This window comes from Callospermophilus lateralis, chromosome 1, assembly GCF_048772815.1.
Source record: "Callospermophilus lateralis isolate mCalLat2 chromosome 1, mCalLat2.hap1, whole genome shotgun sequence".
NCBI lineage: Eukaryota > Metazoa > Chordata > Mammalia > Rodentia > Sciuridae > Callospermophilus > Callospermophilus lateralis.
In genome coordinates this window covers 209,462,648-209,482,901 of record NC_135305.1, presented here as the reverse complement: position 1 = coordinate 209,482,901, position 20,254 = coordinate 209,462,648, and the positions used below count along the sequence as shown (strand labels likewise).

Genomic DNA, 20,254 nt, shown 5'->3' with positions numbered 1-20,254 from the left:
TGTCAATAAAGACCTTTAGAAATGTGGACTCAAGTTTCCATTATGAAGGAGCAGGACCTCAAGGACAGTGATTTTAGGAAAGGTGAAAGAAAACACGCTCAAGTGTGGAAATTGCAGGGCAGGCCACCGGAAGCGGGGTTTGGAAGGGTCAGCAGGAGCTCTCGGAGTGGACACGGCCAGGGCCAAGGGGGGGACCAGGAGCTTCACAGGCGGGCAATAGGGAGAGGCTGGCAGCAGGCCCAGGACTCCAGACTCAAGAATGTGTTCCATGTCCTCAGAGGCCATTGTTGGCCTGTGGCTCCCATGGGGAGAGAGAAGGGAAGCAGGGCTCAGGTGTCCGTGGCCCCACAGTCCTACGGGGAAACAGTGAGGACAGGATGCAGCTACCCAGATCACACAAACTCCCTGAGCCCCTGCACGTGTGGAGACGGCCCTTCTCCATTCTCACAGTCCCCGTTAGTTCCCAGGAAGCCCTAAACTGGCTGAGTCCCGCCTAAAGACGCCCTTCAGGTGGAACCCGGAGCACAGCAGCCAGCAGAGCCCAGGCAGCCTGGGCCGGAAGGATGGGATCCCCCATCTGTCCAGCGCCCCAGCACAGTTTCTGAGCAGTCTATCACCTGCTTGGGACATCATAATTTCTAAGGGAAAAAAAAACTATACTAAAAACCTACAAGCTTTAGTTCCTCAGAGATCAGACCTCTGGTGGCACTGCGGAGAGAACGTGGGCCCTGAGCAGGCACCCTCCGAGTCCCAGAGCCATCGTGGAGGGTTAGAACTGGTCACCTCGACCCCCAGCCCCGAATCCCCCCTTGCACCTGCCCATCCCCTCAAGGTCCAGAACTGTCTTCCTGCACGAGACACCCACCCAGGCCCACTGGTGTCCCCTGCTCTCCTCTCCTTGGCACTCTGGCCTCCCCACTCAGACCCTGGTTCCAGCTCCACTGGTCAGAGGTCTTCCCAGGCAGCAAAGCTCCACTGTGTCTGCAGGGGCCTCCTGCTGATCCTGCCCTCTGCAGAGCAGACCTGGAGCTAGTGGAGTAGAGAACCCACCTGTGCTCCAGGGGACAGAAGCAGACACAACACCACCCCCCAGGTCAGTTCTGAGTCTGCCCTTTGGAACTCAGGCGCCTCCCAGGTCCGCAGCAGGAGGCCATGCCCTAGGCTCCCCCTTTGCATAGGGAGCATGCTAACAGCCTGGGGTACAGGGGTGCAGAGAACAAGAACCAGAGCCCAGGCCCAGCACTGGGCATGAAAGGAGGTACCACGAGCAGGGACAGGGCGGAATGTGAGGGGACTGGCTTCACTAGCTCTACGATGGCCTTGAGCTAAGAGGGTCACTTGGGCAGCTGAGACCCTGTGGCCATGCATGGCACCCAGGGAGAGGCTCCAAGGGCCCCCTCCTGTGCGGGTCCTGCGATCCAGACACTACAGGCACAAACATCACCGTGCTGCAGATGCAGGGCAGCTCAGAAAGGGCTGACCCTGGCCCACAATCCACAGCCTGACCACCACCCGGGTGGCAAGGCACTTGGGGATATGCAGCACCTAGCAGGGACAACAGCCGGACTGGGCCCTCAGGAGTGCAGCGTTCAGTGACCATGGCTTGGAATTCAGTTGTGGACGGGCCTGAGGAAGAAGACCTACAGGGGTCCATAGATGCATGGGAAGACATGGGGTGCCCTGACTCCTCAGGGAATGCAAACCCTAACCGCAGGGAGGTCTCTGGATGCACCCAGCCAGCCAGCTAAGACCAAAGAGGTGGATAACACCGAATGCTGGTGGGGACAAGTGAATCCAGAAGTATCCAGAACCCTTGCCAGCTGCTAGTGCCAACGAACAAAGCGCAGCTGGGATGGAGACAGGTCTGGCAGGTGTTTTTCTCCCCCCTGGCACTGGACATGGAACCCAGGGCCTGGAGCATGCTAGGAAAGTGCTCTACCCCTGAGCCCCACATCCAGGCCCTGGAAAGGCTGGGGAAGGTTACACCCCCAGCATTCCCGCTCCTGGGAAGACCCAAGAGAAGTGAATGCTCTTCTTAATGAAAACTTACACCTGAACATCCCCAGTAGTCTCCTACAGTGTCCAAAAAGGGACAACAACCCAAATGTCTGTCAACTCGCAGAGAGACCCACACGGCAGAATATTCCCAGCAATATAAAAAACAGACTGCCACGGACACGCACAGAGGAACCTCAGCACCAGCCAGGTGGCAGAGATCCACAAATTCCCAGAACAGGCAGACTGGAGACATCCACCATGTGACCAGCGCACTGGTTTCATTAATGAGGTTCTTGGCATAAAAGTTAGCTAGTGAGATCGAAATAAACACACAGACTCAGTTACCTTTTTCTATGACCAGGTCCGAGACGGCTCCCCTCTCTGGTTCCCTCCTCTAACCACCCGGCAGGGCAGCAAGGATTACTCAGGGCTAGCAGGAGAGAGAGAGAGGGAGCACCCCAGGGAGTAGCCTTTTATTGGGGAGCAAGAAATTCAGGGGAGAATTCCATCCAATGAAGGTTGAGGGGGGCCGCACTCCAAGGTCAGGGTCAGTGATTGGCCCCCGGGGTCAGTGGTCAGTCACGCCCCCACACGGACAGGCTCTCGCACCAGGAGAGGGCCGGGAAAGCTCCGACACAGTTAGCCATAGTCGCCCAGTCACGTGTGAGAATGGCTTCCCACAGAGACACCAAGCAGGTCAATATGTTTCCAGGGCCAAGGATTGGAGCAGGAGGGGGTCACACTGGTGCTCGCGGGTGGCCAGACACTGACAATGCGAGTGCTTCATGGGACGCACGCTATATACCTCTGTGATGCCGCTGGCTGCCCTCTTGACTTACACGGGGTCTTTGCCAACCTGGGGGCTCTGGAGTGACATTCTCTGGACACACGTAGGCCATTCATGCTGGGACTGAACCAGAGTGCCACACACGCCCAGCTCACATTCCGACACTCAGCTACGTCCACGGGCTCCATTCACCATTTTTTTTTTTAAATATTTATTTTGTAGTTATAGGGGGACACAATATTTTACATTTATGTGGGCTGAGGATGGAACCCAGTGCCTCGCACGCGCTAGGCAAGCGCTCCACCCTGCCTCGTTCACCATTTTTAACACACAAGTGAGATGAAGCGGGTGAAAGGAAACCAGTGAAGACATAAGATCCACACAGAACAAAGAAGCCCCCACAGCAGAGTGACCCTGCCTGTCGTCACTTCCAAAGACCTCTGTGACACTGAAGCATCAGCCCTCACGGGTCTGACTGACTGAGACCAGAATCAGGGAAGGGCTCCTGGTGAGAAGCCAGAGGGGTACAGCCTGGAGCGGGGTCTGGGGATGCTGAGGTGGCATAGATGCTGGCGCGGCCCCCAAGCCTCCACAGGCCCACGTTACTCCAGCACCATCATCTACTGCTCACTCCATGCCAAGACCTCTGTGGGATGACCATGTGACAGAGATGGGGCCACAATGTGGCACAGGAGCCAGGAAGGTGCACCATCCTAGGACTGTGCTGGGGGTCTGGTGGTCGGCCCACCGATGACAGCACCCTCAACTGGCTCGGCTCTCCCGCCGTCCCCGCCATCAGTGAAGCACTCACCGCCTTCTGTAGCTGATGCCAACCGGGTTGTCTGAATGACTCTTCCTCCAAAGTCGCTGTCTCCCCAAGGGTATTCCCAGGAAGAGGACTCAGCAGTCAAGAGCCCAGCCTTTCTCTGCAACACTGGGACAGCCAACCTCAAGTGCCTGTCCCCACGTGACCTGGCTGTCAACAAAGATCTGGGCTCCTGGCCATGTGAGCTTGTGTAGTATCTCCTCCCTCCAGCAAACGAGGCCCTTCTTGTCAACAACAGAGCATTTCACTAGGACCATCTCTTACACGCACGCACATACACACACGGGGACAACACTCTGCATACCACCTGTCCAGCCATTCACAAAAATGGGCATCCAATCCAATATCCGACTAAGTCACAGTCCCTGTGCAGGCTGGCAGACAGGGCACCTGCTTCCCAAGACACAGAATAAAGGGAGGAGAACTGCTCGATGTTCCCAAATGTGCCTGATGATGACAGTTGTATTATAATGGCACTTAGCCCATGTGTCCAACAGCTGACAACCAGTCAGATTAACCAGTGTCAGGGAACATGTGTGACAAAGAGCAAGCCCTGTCTCCTGGCACCAGAGCTGCCCCTCCAGGCAGGTGGTCTGGTTAACACAGCTGTAGCTGCTGGGCTGGCCATGGCTGTCAGTCTATTAGCCACTCCATGACAGTGCAGGGAGCCTTGACCCCTTCTGCAAAGTTCTCCACCCAGGCATCTGAGAGCAAGCTGCCCACCTGCCCCTGCATATCCCTTAGGCTCCCAGAGGAAACAGGCCCACCAGCACCACAGGGGAAGGGTGTCCCTCAGAAGGCTGAGGAAGCCTCTGACTCTGGAGTGTCCCGAGTACCCGCACATGTCCACCTGTCTCAAACTCCCAGCTCAAGAGTTCTAGCATCCTTTAAAAAAATGCTACAAAATAAAAATTGTAACAGATTTAAGAAAACAAATTTTCTAAAGAGTTCTCGAGTGCACCAGAACTATGTTCCCAACATCCAGCAAAGCGGCCACCAGGCACCGAAGGTCTGCGGTGTCTGCAGGGGGAGGGGCTTGGAATGGCATCTATTTTTCGATCAAAGTAGGGTGGCTGTTTTCTTAAACAAAAGTCCTCAGGTGACACTGAGCAGCTGCTATCCAACAAATACACTTAATTTAAATGACTCCCAGCACACCCCTGTCACCTAAGAACCTACTGATGAAGCCCCAGACAGCAAGTCAACTGTGGAGCAAGGGCAGGCTGAGGAGAACCCAGCATCTGATGGCCCCCTCTTTTTGTTTTTTTGGCGGGGCTGGGGATGGAGCCGAGCTCTCCCGTGTGCCAGGTAGACACTCCGTGACTGAGCCACATCCCCAGCCTGTGAGCTCTCCTGGAACCCTGCCTCCTGGGCTTGTCTCAGTCAGGCTGCTTGTGGATGTGGCGGTCCCAGACCTGCTGGTGAAGCAGCCCCCGCCTCCGTTCTCCCCTCCCCTGAGGCGGGTGAGACCATCCAGGACTCTTTCTGCTCTAGTCAGCAAGCTGGGGGCAGACACAATGTGGGTCCCACTAGGAAGTCGAGGGGTATCTGCTGGGCACACGATGCACAAAACCCCAGCAAAGGCCTGGGTGCCATCCCTGAGGACCTGGGGACAAGCAGCCAGGGCAGCACCCAGCCCTGCCCCATGCCAGTTAGCGTCCAGAAAGGTGCCCAGCAAGGAGCAGGTGTAGAGCAAGGCCTGCCCGAGCCAGTGCTTGGGTCTGCCCCTGAAGCAGTGGTACTGCACACTTGCAGCACAGGAAGACCTGCGTGGTGACTGTTCCCGAAGGCTCTAAGAAGCAGGGGCAACCCAGCCTTGCAGCCGCAGGCCCATGCCCTCCCGACTCCTGTGGGCAGTGTGCAGAGAGCTGAGACCCAGCTGCCCCGGGGAGCAGCAGGAAGCCCTGCGTCCACCAGCACTGCAGCCCCTGCGTCTGGGAAGGGGAGAGCGGGAGGGGGGTTTCTGGAAACACATCTGAAGGTGACATGCCAAGAGCTGTCTTTCAGCAGAGTATCACTGAACGCCACCACAAAACTTGGGGAGCTCAAAGAGGATCACAGGACTGGTCTAAACACAGCAAGTCTGAATTCCAGTGCCCTGGGACACAGCAGAGTCTACCCTACTCAGCACTAGTGTCCAGCACAGTGCCAGGCACACAGTGGACTCCGGTCATGTTTGCTGATGGATGGACCGAAGGACAAATGGCTGCCTCGCAGAATCCCCCTGGCCCCACACAAGCAAGCACCCATTCAGGCCAGGATCTGGGACCCAGTGTGCCTTCAGGACAACATTAGAGTGCGGGACGGACAGTCCAGCCACAGCTCCCCACAATGGGCACGGGAGCCTAGAGAGGGGAACGACTGAAGGAATCCCCAATAGCCCAGAGCACTCCTGAGGAGCCTCCAGCCCACAGGTGCGGGGAGCCCAGGGTGGGGGAGGCAGAGGAGACTGAGGAGGTCAAAGGGGCTGGGACACGTGGGCAGAGACCCCAGAGAGGTGGAGCAGGGACTGGGACCTGCACAAGGCCTGAGTGGCTGTGGCTGAGAGGACACTTCAAGAGGCAGGGCTGGGAGCCTTGGAGCCACCGAGGGCACTCAGTGGCTAAACTAGCCCTTGGGTAAAGACCTCTCTCAGCTCCCCTTATTAAAAGGAGCTGGAAAACAATTCCAAGGGACCAACTGACCCACTCCTGATCAAACTGCCGGCAGCAGCAGGAACACACCAGCATACTTCAGCAAGGGCAGGAAGTCCAGCACCCCAAAACAGAATCCTCCAGACACATCTAAGCTGCAAAGCATGACCCTGGGGTCGGGGAAAAAGTCAGTCAGTAGAGGCAAGCCCGGAGGACAAAGAAGGCAGAATTAAGAGATGAGGGCTGGGGTTGTGGCTTAGCGGTAGAGCGCTTGCCTCGCACATGCAAGAACCTGGGTTCGATCCTCAGCACCACATAAAAAAATAAATAAGTGAAATAAAGGTATTGTGACCAACTACAACTAAAAAATAAATAATAAAAAAAGAATTAAGAGATGAGCTTCAGATTCGCTATTATAAATTTTAAAAGCTTGAATTGGCTACATAGTTCGGGGTAGAGGGCTTGCCTCGCATGCTCTACGCTGTGGGTTCAATCCCAGTACCAGATAAACAGATAAGTAAAGAAAAATCAATAACGAAGGCTCCAGGAAGCCAGGTGTGATGGCACACATCTGTCACCCCAGTCGAGGTAGGAGGATCACAGGTTTGATCCCAGCCTGGGCAACAGAGTAAGGCTGACCCACTCCTGGTCCAACTCCTGTCGCTACATGCTGCTCCAAAGAAGGAGGGTAGGGTCCAGGGTTTACATTAACCAAACCTGAACTGATGAGAAGAGAAACAGGAGGAACCAGGAGAGACACACCGCAACAGAGAAACACATCTGAAATGAGAAGTTCACCAGGAGGAATGAACAGTAGACACTGCAGAAGAAAAGCTTAGTGAATGGAGACAAAACCACAGAAACTACCAGAATGAGTCACACAGTGAATGGACATCCTAAAGGAAAATAAGTCTAGCCTCGGTGACGAGAGGGACGCAGGCCATGAGGTCCACCATATGCAGAACTGGGGCTGCAGTGTGGCTCAGAGCTGGCGCGTCTGCCTAGCATGAGAGACTCTGGTTCGCTCCCCAGCACACAAACCAAACCAAACCAAAAAGTCACAACGGACTCATATCAGAGCCCAAAGGATGGACAAAGCATCTCCCAAGGGACACTCCACGTACTCCCTATACCTCGGTCACAGGCCCAACAACAACCAAGGACGTCTCCAGAGCACTGAGGGTGAAACACAGCCAACCTTGAATTTCACAGACACGCGGATTGCACCTGGGGGCACGCTGGGCAGAGGGCGTGTGGAACCCAGAGGAGGCAGGCTCATTACTTTTCTGTAAATACCCTTTGAGGCACTCAAAACAACAGTCAAGTTCAGGTTCTAAAGGTGGCACTATGGACAGTGACAAGAACACAAGGACTAAGAGGGGAAATGGGCTGGACTGCGGGAGGCAGCCCAAGGCACTATGCCCTAAGAGTAAATGGTGGGCAGCGACACTGTGGGCACTCCAGGGCTGCGTGCTGCACCCAGAGGGCATCAGCAGATGGGCATCTATAAGCAGGTAGCCAGAGCCCAGATCACAGGTCGCGCCAGGCAGAATCAGGCGTTACCCTGGACCTACCTGGGCATGGTGGGCTGTCCTGCAGCCCTTAGGGCTGGCTGCTCCCTCCAGGACCCCACAACTCACAGAGTCAGGGCCCACCAATGTCATTCTCATCTAAACAACAGGACAAAGGGCCCAAACTAGCCTGTGGCACTGGTAACAACAGGCACTGTTTCTTGGTCGCTGCAGTAGCTTTGGGGCTGGATGTGAGAAGTCACTGGGTAACTGAAGGAAAGGACACCCTTCCCAGCTGTCTGCACACCTGGATACCCCACCCACCCAGACTCCACAGGCCCTCTGAGGGATCATGTCACCCCCATTGCAGGGTCAGAGGTGACATCCTCCCCCAAACCCTCTCTAGTTCACGAGTCTAATCAGGCCCCTGTGGGTTAAAGGTCTGTGTCGCCCTAGCTTGGCACAGGGATAAGCCAGGAGCCCCCACAGACAGACACACTCCCTGGTACTCTGCTTTGGGCCAAGGGCCCCAGCCATGAGTCTTGAGGCCTGCCAGAGTCACAATAGCTGGACCACCAGGGCCAGGAGCGTTGTCCAGGACAGGTGGGGAGGTGGGGCCAGGCTACGTGTAGGCTGAGAAGCCCTCTCACAGAGGACATGTCTCAAAGCAGCACAGCAGAGACATGGGCATCTTGTCACTCGGCCTGGATGCCTGATGGAACTGTGGCGCACACTCAGGAACCACCTCAGGCAGTGTCCCTCCATGAAGAGACACACCTCAAGAGAGGGATATCTATGGAAGGAAAGGGGGAGGGGGTGGGGGCAGTGTCAGGTGGCATGAGGCAGGGGAGGAAACCTTGAACACTCACTGCTGGTCTGAGAACAGGACAGAAGGAACCTCTCCATGACCCAGAATCCCCTGATCCTCTCCCCAAAGAGAAGAGCACTTCCTAGGGTGAAGCAACAGGAAGTGGTTTATGAAATTCACCTCCAGGCCTAGCGACCAGTTTACAGAAGTGCAGCCGAAAAGCATCAAGTTACATCAGCAATCCTCAGCCCCAGGGACACTGGCTGTGTCTGCAGACATTTGTGGTCACCACAGGGTGGGGGTGCTGCTGGCATCTGGTGGGTGGAGGCCAGCTACGCTGATCCATGTTCCACAAGGCACAGGATGCCCCTACCAGGGAGAACAATCTGGCTCCAACTCTCAGAAGTGCCAGGCTGAGAAGCCCTGGGGCTGACCCTGCCACAGAGAAGTGATCGTCACAGCAGAGCCAGTCACAACAGAGCTCGGGAAATTCCACAGACAAGAGACCTGGTTCCATAAGAATAGATGAGAAGGAAAAGGATTGAACCTTCCAAATGACCACAGGCTCCAGGACGTGGACACTGATTACCCAGCTACGGTGGCAACGTCAGGGACATGGTCAGGTGAAGGTACACAGGGCAGGGCTCCAGTGATAGTACAGTGGCTGTGGACTGGGCCAAATGTGAAAATGTGCCAAGATTAGGTTAAAAAAGCAAGTCATTATCTCTGGACATTAAATCTTGTCATTAGAAAGGTCAAGGGTAAACAGAAAAGATATCTGGGATAGTTTTTTTTGTTGTTTTGTTTTTTTTTATAATTTTTTTTTTTTTGAGAGAGAGAGAGAGAGAGAGAGAGAGAGAGAGAGAATTTTATTATTTATTTCTTAGTTCTCGGCGGACACAACATCTTTGTTTGTATGTGGTGCTGAGGATCGAACCCGGGCCGCACGCATGCCAGGCGAGCGCGCTACCGCTTGAGCCACATCCCCAGCCCCTGGGATAGTTTTTAAAATGCTCCAACAAAACAAAATATTGGGAGTAGGACAAAGGGAAGAGGAGAGACGTGAATGGGCGGGGCCTGATTTTGACAGAGCCCTGGGACACCTGCCACCAGCCTGGGGGACTAGGAGACCCTAGCTGTACCCCACAGGCTGCCTGAGGGCACACAATGCCTACATCCCCTCCCTGGGGTCCAGAAGCACTCCCTAGGCTTAGATGCTAACTCTGCCTGGACAGCACAGTCCCCTGCTGTCTACACACACACACACACACACACACACACACACACACCCCATGACGGGAAACAGGGAAGGAAGGGATCTGGATCTTCTCTAAGAGTGTGTTGCTGGTTCTACAGAGCAAATGTCAGTTCACACACACTGATTTGACAGAGCTGGGTCACGCTTCGTAGAGGCATGTGGGGCTGAAGAGAGGAGGTTAATCCTGGGAAGAAGCCTGGCCAGCAGCCTCCTGGCAACAGCCCCCCACCTTCCAGTAAAGCAAAGACGATTGAGAAACGTCTTTCAGGAAACCTCCCTGGCTTCCTGGCAGGATTAGAGTGGGACACAAGGGCTTTTTAGACTGTGAGCCACAAGCCGGGGGAAGGTGGGCCCAGTAGGTCTGGCTGAACCCACATGTTCCACCCCGAGAAGCCCAGAGATCATGGTCACCACCAGGTCAAAGCATAGAAGGGAGGTGGACCCTTGGCAGCTCCTCCTTTCTGCTGGAAGGATGACACCAGCTGTGACCGGATGAGGAAGTCCCAACAAAGGGGCTCCAAGCTGCCATGAGCCAGGTGAGCCACACAGGAGCCGGCAGAGTGGGTACTTCTATCTAAATTCATGGAGAAGCTCAGAAGCTTATGGAAAAAAAGTCTTTGAGAAACCTTGAGAAGGCTGGGGATCTAGCTCAGTGGGTAGGGTGCTCACCTCGCATGCACAAGGCCCTGGGGTCCATCCCCAGAACACAGAAGAAGAAAAGAAACCTTGACAATTAGAAAAGACCACACAGACCATTAGGGGCCCTAACGCCCTCTTATGAGTTTTGCTTGCTTTTTGGGGGTCAGCAAATAAATACTGCCAGAGCATCATGGGCCAGCTCCTTTCTGCTGGACTTCCCATGAGCAGACTCGGAACCCAACCCTCCATTCACACCCAGTCACCAGCAATCTCAGATCCATTTTCTGTCCCTGTGATTCTGTCTCTTCCGAAAACTCATGTAAATGGAACCCACCATAATTATCCTATGGCTACTGCACCAAATGACCACAAACAGGGTGGCTTTAAACAACAAAAGTTCATTTTCTCTTAGATCTGGAGACCAGAAATCTGAAGTCAGTATTGCTAGGCTGAAACTGTGGTGTCAGCAGGTGTCCTCCTTTGGGGGCTCTCAGGGACAATGTTCCCTGGCCTCGTGATCCCAGGGGTTCCTTGGCTTGTAGCTGCGTCACCCTAACCTCTACCTCTCCGATCCTGTGGCTACCGCCTCTTCAGTCTGGATCAAATCTCCCTCTCTTTTATAAGGATACTATGACAGACAGGCGTGGTGGCGCACACCTGAATTCCCAGCAACTAAGAGGTTAAAGCAAGAGGACTGCAAGTTCAAGGCCAGCCTTGGCAACTAGCAAGACCCTGTCTCAAAGTGAAAAATAAAAGGGACTGGGGATGTGGCTCCAAGGTAAAGTGCCCCTAGTATCAGTACCTAAATAAATAGATAACACTAGGATGACATATAGGGCCCACCAGCGTAATTCTGGACAATCTCCCCTTCTCAAAACCTTTAATTTAATTCCATCTGCAATGTCTCTTTTTCCATATTAGGTCACAGTCGCAGATTCCAAGGATCTACTGAGATCATTGTTCCGTCCACCACTCATACTTAGCATAATGCCTTTGGGATTCATCCATGTGGCTCTCTGGGAAGCTCATTCCTTTTTATTGCTGAGCATTTTCCCACTGAGTAAATATGCCACCTTCTGTTCATTCATTCGCCCTGAAGAACAACAGTTGCTTCCAGTTTGAGAGATTAATGAAGAAAAGGCTGTAACACTCACAGGCAGGGTTTCATTTCATTTGGTGACTGCCCAGGACTTCCACTTGCTCACAGGAAGGGTTTAACTTTATGAAAACCGTTCCCAAGGACTGGGGATGTGACTCAAGCGGTAGCACGTTCGCCTGGCATGCACAGGGCACTGGGTTCGATCCTCAGCACCACATAAAAATAAATAAAGATGTTGTGTTCACCGAAAACTAAAAAATAAATACTAAAAAATTCTCTCTCTCTTCAAAAAAAAAAAAAACACTCCCAAGTGGAACTATGTTGCTGTTTCTCGAAGCCATGAGGTCCTCCTTCGGCCAGGGCCTCTTTCCAACACCATAACTTTGCCTTTCCCCTCATCATTATCACTATTATTTTGCAGCACTAAGGGTTGAATCCAAGAGCGCTCTATCTCTGAGCTGCATCCCCAGCCTTTATAGTTTTGCAGGGTCTCACTAAGTTGCTAAGGTTGGCCTTGAACTTGAGATCCTCCTGCCCTGGTCTCCAAGTAGCTGCGATTGCAGGAGTGAACCACAGTGCCCAGGCTCTCTCATTACTATTTCGCCTTTCACATCTGCTTCAGCTCAAATAAAGATATGAAGGAGTTGCCCAACATCGCAAGCTGCCTACCCAAAGTCAGGAGGGGCAGGGTCCTCGCTCTGCTCCTGAGCCCTGGCCACTCACAGTGAGATCAGATGAAAGTAGATAGAAAGGAGAAATAAAGGACAAGAATATAAGAATTTAACTAGGCACAAGGGCACACACCTGTAACCCCAGCAGCTTGAGAGTCTGAGGCAGGAGGACTGTGAGTTCAAAGTCAGCCTCAGCGACTTAGTGAGGCACTAAGTAACTCAGTGAGACCCTGTCTCCAAATTAAATATAAAAAATGGCTGGGGATGTGGCTCAGTGGTTGAGCACCCCTGGGTTTAATGCCCACTACCAAAAAACTAAAATAGGATTTTAATTCAGAAGTTCCTCATACTTTTTACAGGTCGGTTACTCCCTGAGCCAATCTCTCTCTCCCAGGCCAACTGTTACACCCCAAATTCCGGTGAAATCTGTAAATCTACCTGTGCACTGCTAATTAAACCACCAATAAATCAGTGAAGCAAAGAGAGATATGACATCTTGAGGAACTTATAATTCAGGGAACTTTCCAGTGCTATTTACTGGTCAGATAATGAAAACCTCATCAGTGTTAAGAATCCTGAGAGGATCCAGCCCACCAGAAACCATCATGTCTTAAGATCGCCAGGCTAATACCATTCCTACACACCCACCCTTACCAACTTTCCTTTAAAAGAGCCAGGGCCCAGGTGTAGTGACACACACCTGTAATCCCAGCAGCTCAGGAGGCTGAGACAGGAGTTCAAAGCCAGCCTCAGCAAAAGCAAGGCACTAAGCCACTCAGTGAGACCCTGTCTCTAAATAAAACACAAAATAGGGCTGGGGATGTGGCTCAGTGGCTCAGAGCCCCTGAGTTCAATCCCTAGTTCCAAATAAATAAATAAATGAGCCAGGAACCCCCTCAAATGTGATCTCTCACTCTCAAGACTGTCCCCATCTTCCCTTGAATGAGGATCTACCTTCATAAATAAGCCTCTATCGGTGCCCTGCCTGGCATACGCTGGAATTCTTTTCTGCCAGATGTGCCAAGTGCCCTGCTGGTCTGAGTCAAGCTTCCCCAGCTCCAGGAACTGCTGGAACCCTTCTTTGGAGACATCTTTTCTCCCATGGAGCGGCAAGGAAGCCACTCTGAGCAGCCACCTTCTGAGCCATATGTCCGCAGAGGAGCACAAGTGTTGGGTGGCTTTTGTTTTCTTTTTGATCTTTCACAAAAAGCTCACCGACAGCTGGATGAGCTCAGTGTTGGCACCAAGGAACTTCCACGAGGCCTCTGAGCAGCACTCCTCGAGCTCCCTGAGCCTGCCTCGGCCACAGCCTGGGCGCCTGACCACTGCTCCCCTCTCCCCACACTGAGTGACCACAATCCTCAATGCCTGACAGAGGAAGGTGAGGACCTGGCCCATGGTCCAGGCCACCTGGGTCCTCTGGGCTGGCACAGGCCTCTCTGGGGGCTCCCACTCTGTCTGAGGTGAAAGGAAATCTGCTCTGGTCCCACATCTGTCACCTCCCCTCCTCAGACCCCAAGCAGCGACTCCACAGGGTGTGTCTGAGAATCAACTCTGTCCTGTCCTTCCGGCTCAAGAGATCCTTCTTCACCAGCTCATCTCCACAGCGCAGAACCACTCGGAAGTGTGCTGATGTGGCCAGTAGACAGCTGTCCCCAGTAGGCCCCCTCAGGTCGGGCACTTGACCTGTCTGTATTTCAGGCCAGTTCCCTTGGGCAGCCTTGCCTTAGGGCTCAGTCCGTTTCTGGCTGGACCCTCAGAACCTCCCCATCTCTGTCTCAGCCTCAATACCTAACTGCCTGCCTGGCCAGCTCCCGGCCCTGCCTGGGGCACAGTTCCAGCAGCCTCCCCTCCCGCCTCCCTGCACATGAACCCCCACCTCAGGAACCCATCTCCATACAGGGAGCCCACAAGTCCAGGACCAGTCCACCCACCCAAGCCCGGGTGGTCCACGTTAGGCCTCTAGGGGAGACAGAGGGCATCCCCTGCCCACATTCGCACCCCATCATAGTCACTGGGAAAACCACCAGGCAGGAAACACCTTGAAGGCCCTTGGTTTTTGTTTCCCCCACAGCCTGGCCATCCCTCCACCGACCTCAAGGGCAGCAAGAGACCTCTTAGCACAAACACCCACAGGCTGCCTTCCCAAGAAGCGGCCCCTGGGCTGGGGACCTGTGCTGGTAGGGGCTGGAGGAGAGATTCAGTGGGAAGGCCCCAGGAATAGGCTGGGTGCTGGCCTCATGACCCTGGCCTGTTGATACAAACCTGGAGGGACACTCTGGTTCCAGGTTTGGGGAGTGCAGCCAAGGAGTATCAGCAGGCGTGGTGAACAGAGGGCCTCCTGAACCAGCAGACCCCAGGAGAGGGCAGGCAGGGCTGGGAACGTGCCCAGGACCCGGGGTGAATAGTCCATCAGTCTCGGTCGTTGGCCACCTCACCAAGGCCACCCCTAGGTCCTCAGAGACCTAGGGTTCTGAGAAGGATGCCACCTCTTAAGCAGAATCTGCGCCCTTTCTCGGTGCCTCCTTGTCGGGCTGGTACCTGGAGGCCCTGAGGCTTGGCCTCGGCCCTGCTCTTGTGATTCATCTTATCTGCCCCTCTGCAGAGCTCATTCTGCATCTTTTTAACTTTCTTTTTTTAAGAAACAGAACCTGATGTGGTCAAGGCGGGACTGTACTACATCCTCCATCTCCAGAATGACTCTGGGACAAGGACTCACAGGGCTGCCCCAGCACTGAGGCTGCATCACCAACAGAGCTGAGTCGCCCCTTGGAAGAGCAGCTTCGGGTCCTAGTGGAGTCGAGCACTTGGTTTCTGAGAGGCCCAGGTGTTTTATCTTGAGAACAACAGGCTCTTCTGTTTACCCAGATAAACAGAGTGCAGTCTGTTCTCTCAGACTGTACTCAGCAGGACCCAGGGAGCAGGCCCCACCCTACCCCATCCAGCTGTAATTCCAGCCACCAGCTTCTAACACCCGGAGACCTCTGCCTGCTATCCCTGCTACACCCCAGCAGCCAGCAGGGCAGCACAGGCTCTTGCCTTTACCCGCCACTTGCCAGCACCCCTGAGAACGGGCTCCAGAGGGTCTGCCCAGGCCGCCTCTCCTCTTGGGTCCTGTCTCACAACGATCAGCCTGTGTTCAAGTTAGGTTGTATACAAGCATACACCAAGACCTGCCAACTTATTTCTTTCCAGAAAGATGACCGCACAGCATAACAAGAATCGTCACCAAACTGGACTCCTGCCCCAGAATGCAGAACCCAGAGGGCACCCTTGTGAAGCCCTTAGGGCCCATGGAGAAGACCACATAGCAAGAAGCACATGACACTCTCAAACCCCACAGGAGGTGGCTCATACTGGTAATCCCAGTGGCTCAGGAGGATCTCTAGTTCAAAGCCAGCCTTTGCAACTTAGTGAGGGACTTAGCAACTTAGTGAGACCCTGTCTCTAAAGAAAATACAAAAAAGCCTGGGGATGTGGCTCAGTGGTTAAGCACCTCTGGGTTCAATTCCCCATACAAACAAAAAACAAAAAACAACCACCTACAGGAGTTTCTATGCCAGTGGGCCACATGTTGCCAGGGCCCATCCACAGCAAATCTCCAAAAACTCAAGAGTGTATCTGAGAGGCCAGGGAACTCAGAAAAAGCCAGGGCTCTGGGTGGTACTGCATCCTCCCAGCTTCTCTCAGGGAAGGAGCAGGTCACGATCTGCCAGGTGCCTGGTGCCCACACACCCTCAAAAGCCTGATTATATGTCTTATATATAATAACAACTTATATTACATATAAGTCTTCTATGGACAGGGCTGAGCACTTTGAGAACCACCATCAAGCAGATGAGGGCACCTAGGCTCAGAAAGGCCCCCTACATGGTATTCGGCAAAGCACTGTGACCTCCTGGGCCACCATCCAAAGCATTCCTCCCTGGCTCCCCAACCAACTCGTCAGCCAGGTCAGAGGCTTCTGACCTGCCAGGGCGGGCTCACTCACTAGATGCCTGGAAGAGGGCATTGGGGGACCAGGGTGCAGAGCTGTCTCTGCCCTCATGAAGGTGAGACTCAGGAGGAAGGAGTCCACCCCACCACTGCTCACCCCTGGGGCCAATGACAGGCACAAGGACACCTGAGTCTGCACCTGGTGGGCGGAGGCCGTCGCTGGCCTTGACCCACTGAGCACGCTCCGACGGTCCTGAGGGCCTCTAACCCTGCACACGGGGCTGGTGGGACCAGGTAAGACATGGCAGCTGCATCTGAGAGCAGGGCCTCGGCCTGGCTTTCTCCCCGGACACAATCTGGAAATAATTTCTAAAGCACAGGAACAGTAAGTACAGGAACGGGCCACCTCCTCAGCCCCACGCGGGCTGCTGGGAAGTTTTCCCCACCAGCCCCCGCACACTCCCTCTGCGCACCTCCCTCCGTGCTCCTGTGCACACGAGCCACTGGCGAGCAGGCTGCATGCCGTGCCCCACGACACCACCGTTCAACGTGTTCCAGCGCCAACACAGCAGCCGCCAGCCCCTCTCCATTATCCACACGTTACTTCAGGCCACTGCTCACCTCCACGCTGTCACCTGACTTGGCAGCATCCTCGTATCATTTTCCCCGACGCAGAGCCGGCCTCATCAGCTGCCTACAACCTGCAAGCTTCGCTATTTTCCGACGTTCGGGGCTCTGACGTTTCTGGAAGGCAGACTCTTCCATCTTTCTTTCCTAGAGTTGGCGGTGCTTCAGGTCTGCCAGTGTCACCCTGACCAAATGTGCTGCGTGGTCCCAGCTGAGGGCCGCAGGGTGACTCCTCACTGAATGGCTACTCTGATGGTCCAGACAGGGCTCCCCCCTGCAGCCCCTCTTCTCCCTGCACAGCTCCCAGCCCTGGGCTTGGCACCACTGTCCACAGCTCACCATCGGCCCTTGGTAGACATCCTTCTCCCATTCTCCAGCAGTGTGATGGTTAATCTCCTATGGCAACTTGGCTAAGCTATGGTGCCCAGCTGTTGGGTGAAAAACATCAGTCCAGATGTTGCCATTAAGTTATTTTTACATGAGTTTAACATTCAAATCAGTAGACTTTGAGTAAAGCATGATTCCCTCAGGCTGTGGGTGGGCCTCGTCCAATCAGTTGAAGACCCAGAGAAGAATACACCAAGGTGCCAGGAGGAAGGAATTCTGCCTCCAGCCTGCCCTCACACCCAGGCTGTAATGTCAAGCCTGCCCTGAGTCTCCAGCCTGCTGGCCTGCCCTGCAAATCACAGACTACCCCCTCGACCCCACTTGGGCCAATTCCCTAAAATGAACTTCTCTCTGTATCTCTTTCTCCATGCATATGTGTATACGCACACGTGCTCGTTCTGTGTCTCTAATACTCACAAGAGTCAGACATGACCACTGCCCTTCACAGTGGTCTGAAGTGCATCACTGTCCTTAACATCTTCAATGTGCAGACTGACCCAAACTGGTCCTGGGCACCCACTCTTGACTCATTCCCACTAAGGTTCTGACACCCTGAGTGGCCACAGTGTTCTGAGGAGGCCCGGTTTCAAGGCCTAGCAGCCTACCCGTTCATCTAACAACAGTGACTAACAAGCCCTCTGCACACCAGCGCCCCAGGCCCCCAGCTGGGGAAGTCCGTTCTGTTAGGACACAGCTTGCCAACTCAAGCTCGAGAAGTCCTTGAATTTGAGTGAGAAGAAAATCTGCTTCCACTCTCCACGAACTACGGCTTATTTGCATTTTCTTCCTTTACAGAGGCAGGAGGCAACTAGAGGACAGTACAGGCCTGTGACTCTAATACACTTTTTTTTCCTTTTTTGTTCCCAGGAGTGCTTAACCCCTGAGCCACATCCCCACCCCATTTTACTTTGACACACAGTCTTGCTAAGTTGCTGAGGCTGGCTTTGAACTCATAATCCTCCTGCCTCAGCCTCCAGAGCTGCTGGGTTTAAGGCGTGCGCCACCACACCCGGCTCTAATACACTTTTGTGGTGGTGGTGGTGGGGGGGTGCGGGGGACCTAATACATTTTATTTTTTAATAGCACTATTGATCACCTTTTGAAAATAATTTTTTAAATATTTATTTAGTTGTAGATAAACACACAGTATCTTTATTTATTTTTCTGTGGTGCTGAGGATTGAACCCAGTGCATCACACATGCTAGGCAAGCGCTCTGCCACTGAGCTATAGCCCCAGTCCTTGAATACGCTTTTAATGATGGTTGTGTTGATACCTTAAAATGACATTCGGCTCACCATTATTACTAATGCACTAATGGAGTGAATTCGTTACTGGGTCACATCACATATTGCCCCCCCCCACTTCCCAGTACTGAACCCAAGGGCGCTCTACCACTGAGCTGCACCCCCAGTCCTTTTTATTCCGAGACAGGGTCTCACTAAGCTGCCCAAACTGGCTCAACCCCCCAAGTAGCTGGGGCTGCCTGGCCTCTCCTGTTCTTCTCTGCGCTCTGACAACTCCCCCTGCACACCGCTCTGCCCCCCCCCACCACATCTGCAGGAGGTGCCCCAGGCCCTTCAACTGACTGAGCGAGGAGGAGGGAGGCACTGAGACCCAGGAGGGCAGCTTGGTAAAGGGAGCTGAGCCCCAACCCACCTCCAGGCCCAGCTGCCTTCTCCTGCCTACCTCCAATGAAGGGGCCCCCTTGCTGCGCTCTGTTCCTGTCGCTCTGATCCAGTGTGGCTCCTAAAGCTGGTAGTGGCGAGCGGAGGTAAGCCAGGCTCCTTGCCCTCCTGCATGGAGACCCAACAACAGGGAACCAGGGGGGAAGGCAGGGTCTGCGCTCATGGAAACAAACCACTTCTATAAGGCCAGAGGCTTGTCTGACAGAGAAGCAAGGCAGGGTACATCCTACAGGGCTGCTCAGGGACCCAGGTGATGAGAAGAGCCACTGTCACTAGAGCTGCCCACGGGCCGTGCTGGGAAGCTCTGCCAGCACCTTCCAGAAGAGACGCTCTCTGTGCCACAATTCTGAGGAGCTCACCCTGGGCTCTCGGCAGCATAATGGTCCCTCTGTCCCCTCCGAAGCCAAGGCTGCTTCTGGACTGCTGGCCAGAGCGGAGAGGGCCAGACTCCCCAAATACAGGCCAAGCTGCTTCATCCTGAGCAGCAAACAGAGACCGCTATGAAGCCAGACGTCCGCTGGCGAGGGCAGGGAGCTGGCTGAGCTTCCACCCAACCCCTGGAGAGCCGGTGCGTGGGCCCAGGGCAGCGCGGCCGGGTGCATTCAGAGCCCCCCACAACCAGGGAGGGAAGGCACGGCTCGGCCACCTCCATGCCCAGGGCCACAGCAGGCTAAACAGGAAGGTGGCTTGCAGACCCACCGGCCACCCATCCCTGACCACTTCCCCCTGCCCCACCGCCAGGCAAGCGCCAGGCCATAGAGCCACACCCTAGCCCCAAGCCCACTCCTCACAGTTCTTTCTGCTGTTTTGTCTCAGGTGGCGGTGGCCCCACAGGAGGCAGTCCCACAGACTGCTGGGAGGTGAGGTGACCAGCCTTACAAGAGTGAAGTGAGTTCTCAGCCTCTCGTCCCAAGTGGGAGGTCAGAAACAAATATCAGCACCAGAAATTCATCCAGGAGACACAGGCCCAAGGACCAGAGAGCCCAGAGCCAGCTCGGGCCTCCCCTCCTCTGCCCCCCCGCCGCCTGCTGCCTCGCAGAAAGGGCCGCTGTGCCCGGCCCCACCCCTTGCAATCATCACAGCACCCAAGCCCTGGCCTTCTGGGCACATTCTAGATGACTGCTATTGGACACGGGCCTCTGCCTTCAGAGCCTGGGAGCCCCCTCACTTCTCCAGGTCCCTACCCAGAGCCTCTAAGTAGGTACCATCTCAGAACCTGGAGCCCAGGACTTGAAAATCAGAAAAGACAGCAACAGAAGTGCTATCAAACGTCAGCACCCAGTGCGACGAGACCCAGAGGTGTCCAGGGGAGGGCTAGGCCAAACAGGTACATCAACCAGTGCCCTGGCTGCTGGGGTGCAAAGGGGAGTTGGTGGCAGCTGCAGGA

At 54.5% G+C, this 20,254-nt stretch overlaps 1 protein-coding gene across 2 annotated transcripts in view; it reads right to left on the bottom strand.

Moving 5' to 3' along the window:
- Positions 1–20,254, bottom strand: part of Ell (elongation factor for RNA polymerase II) — a 67,067-nt gene that overhangs the window by 22,532 nt on the left and 24,281 nt on the right. The gene's annotated exons all lie outside the window — the stretch shown is intronic.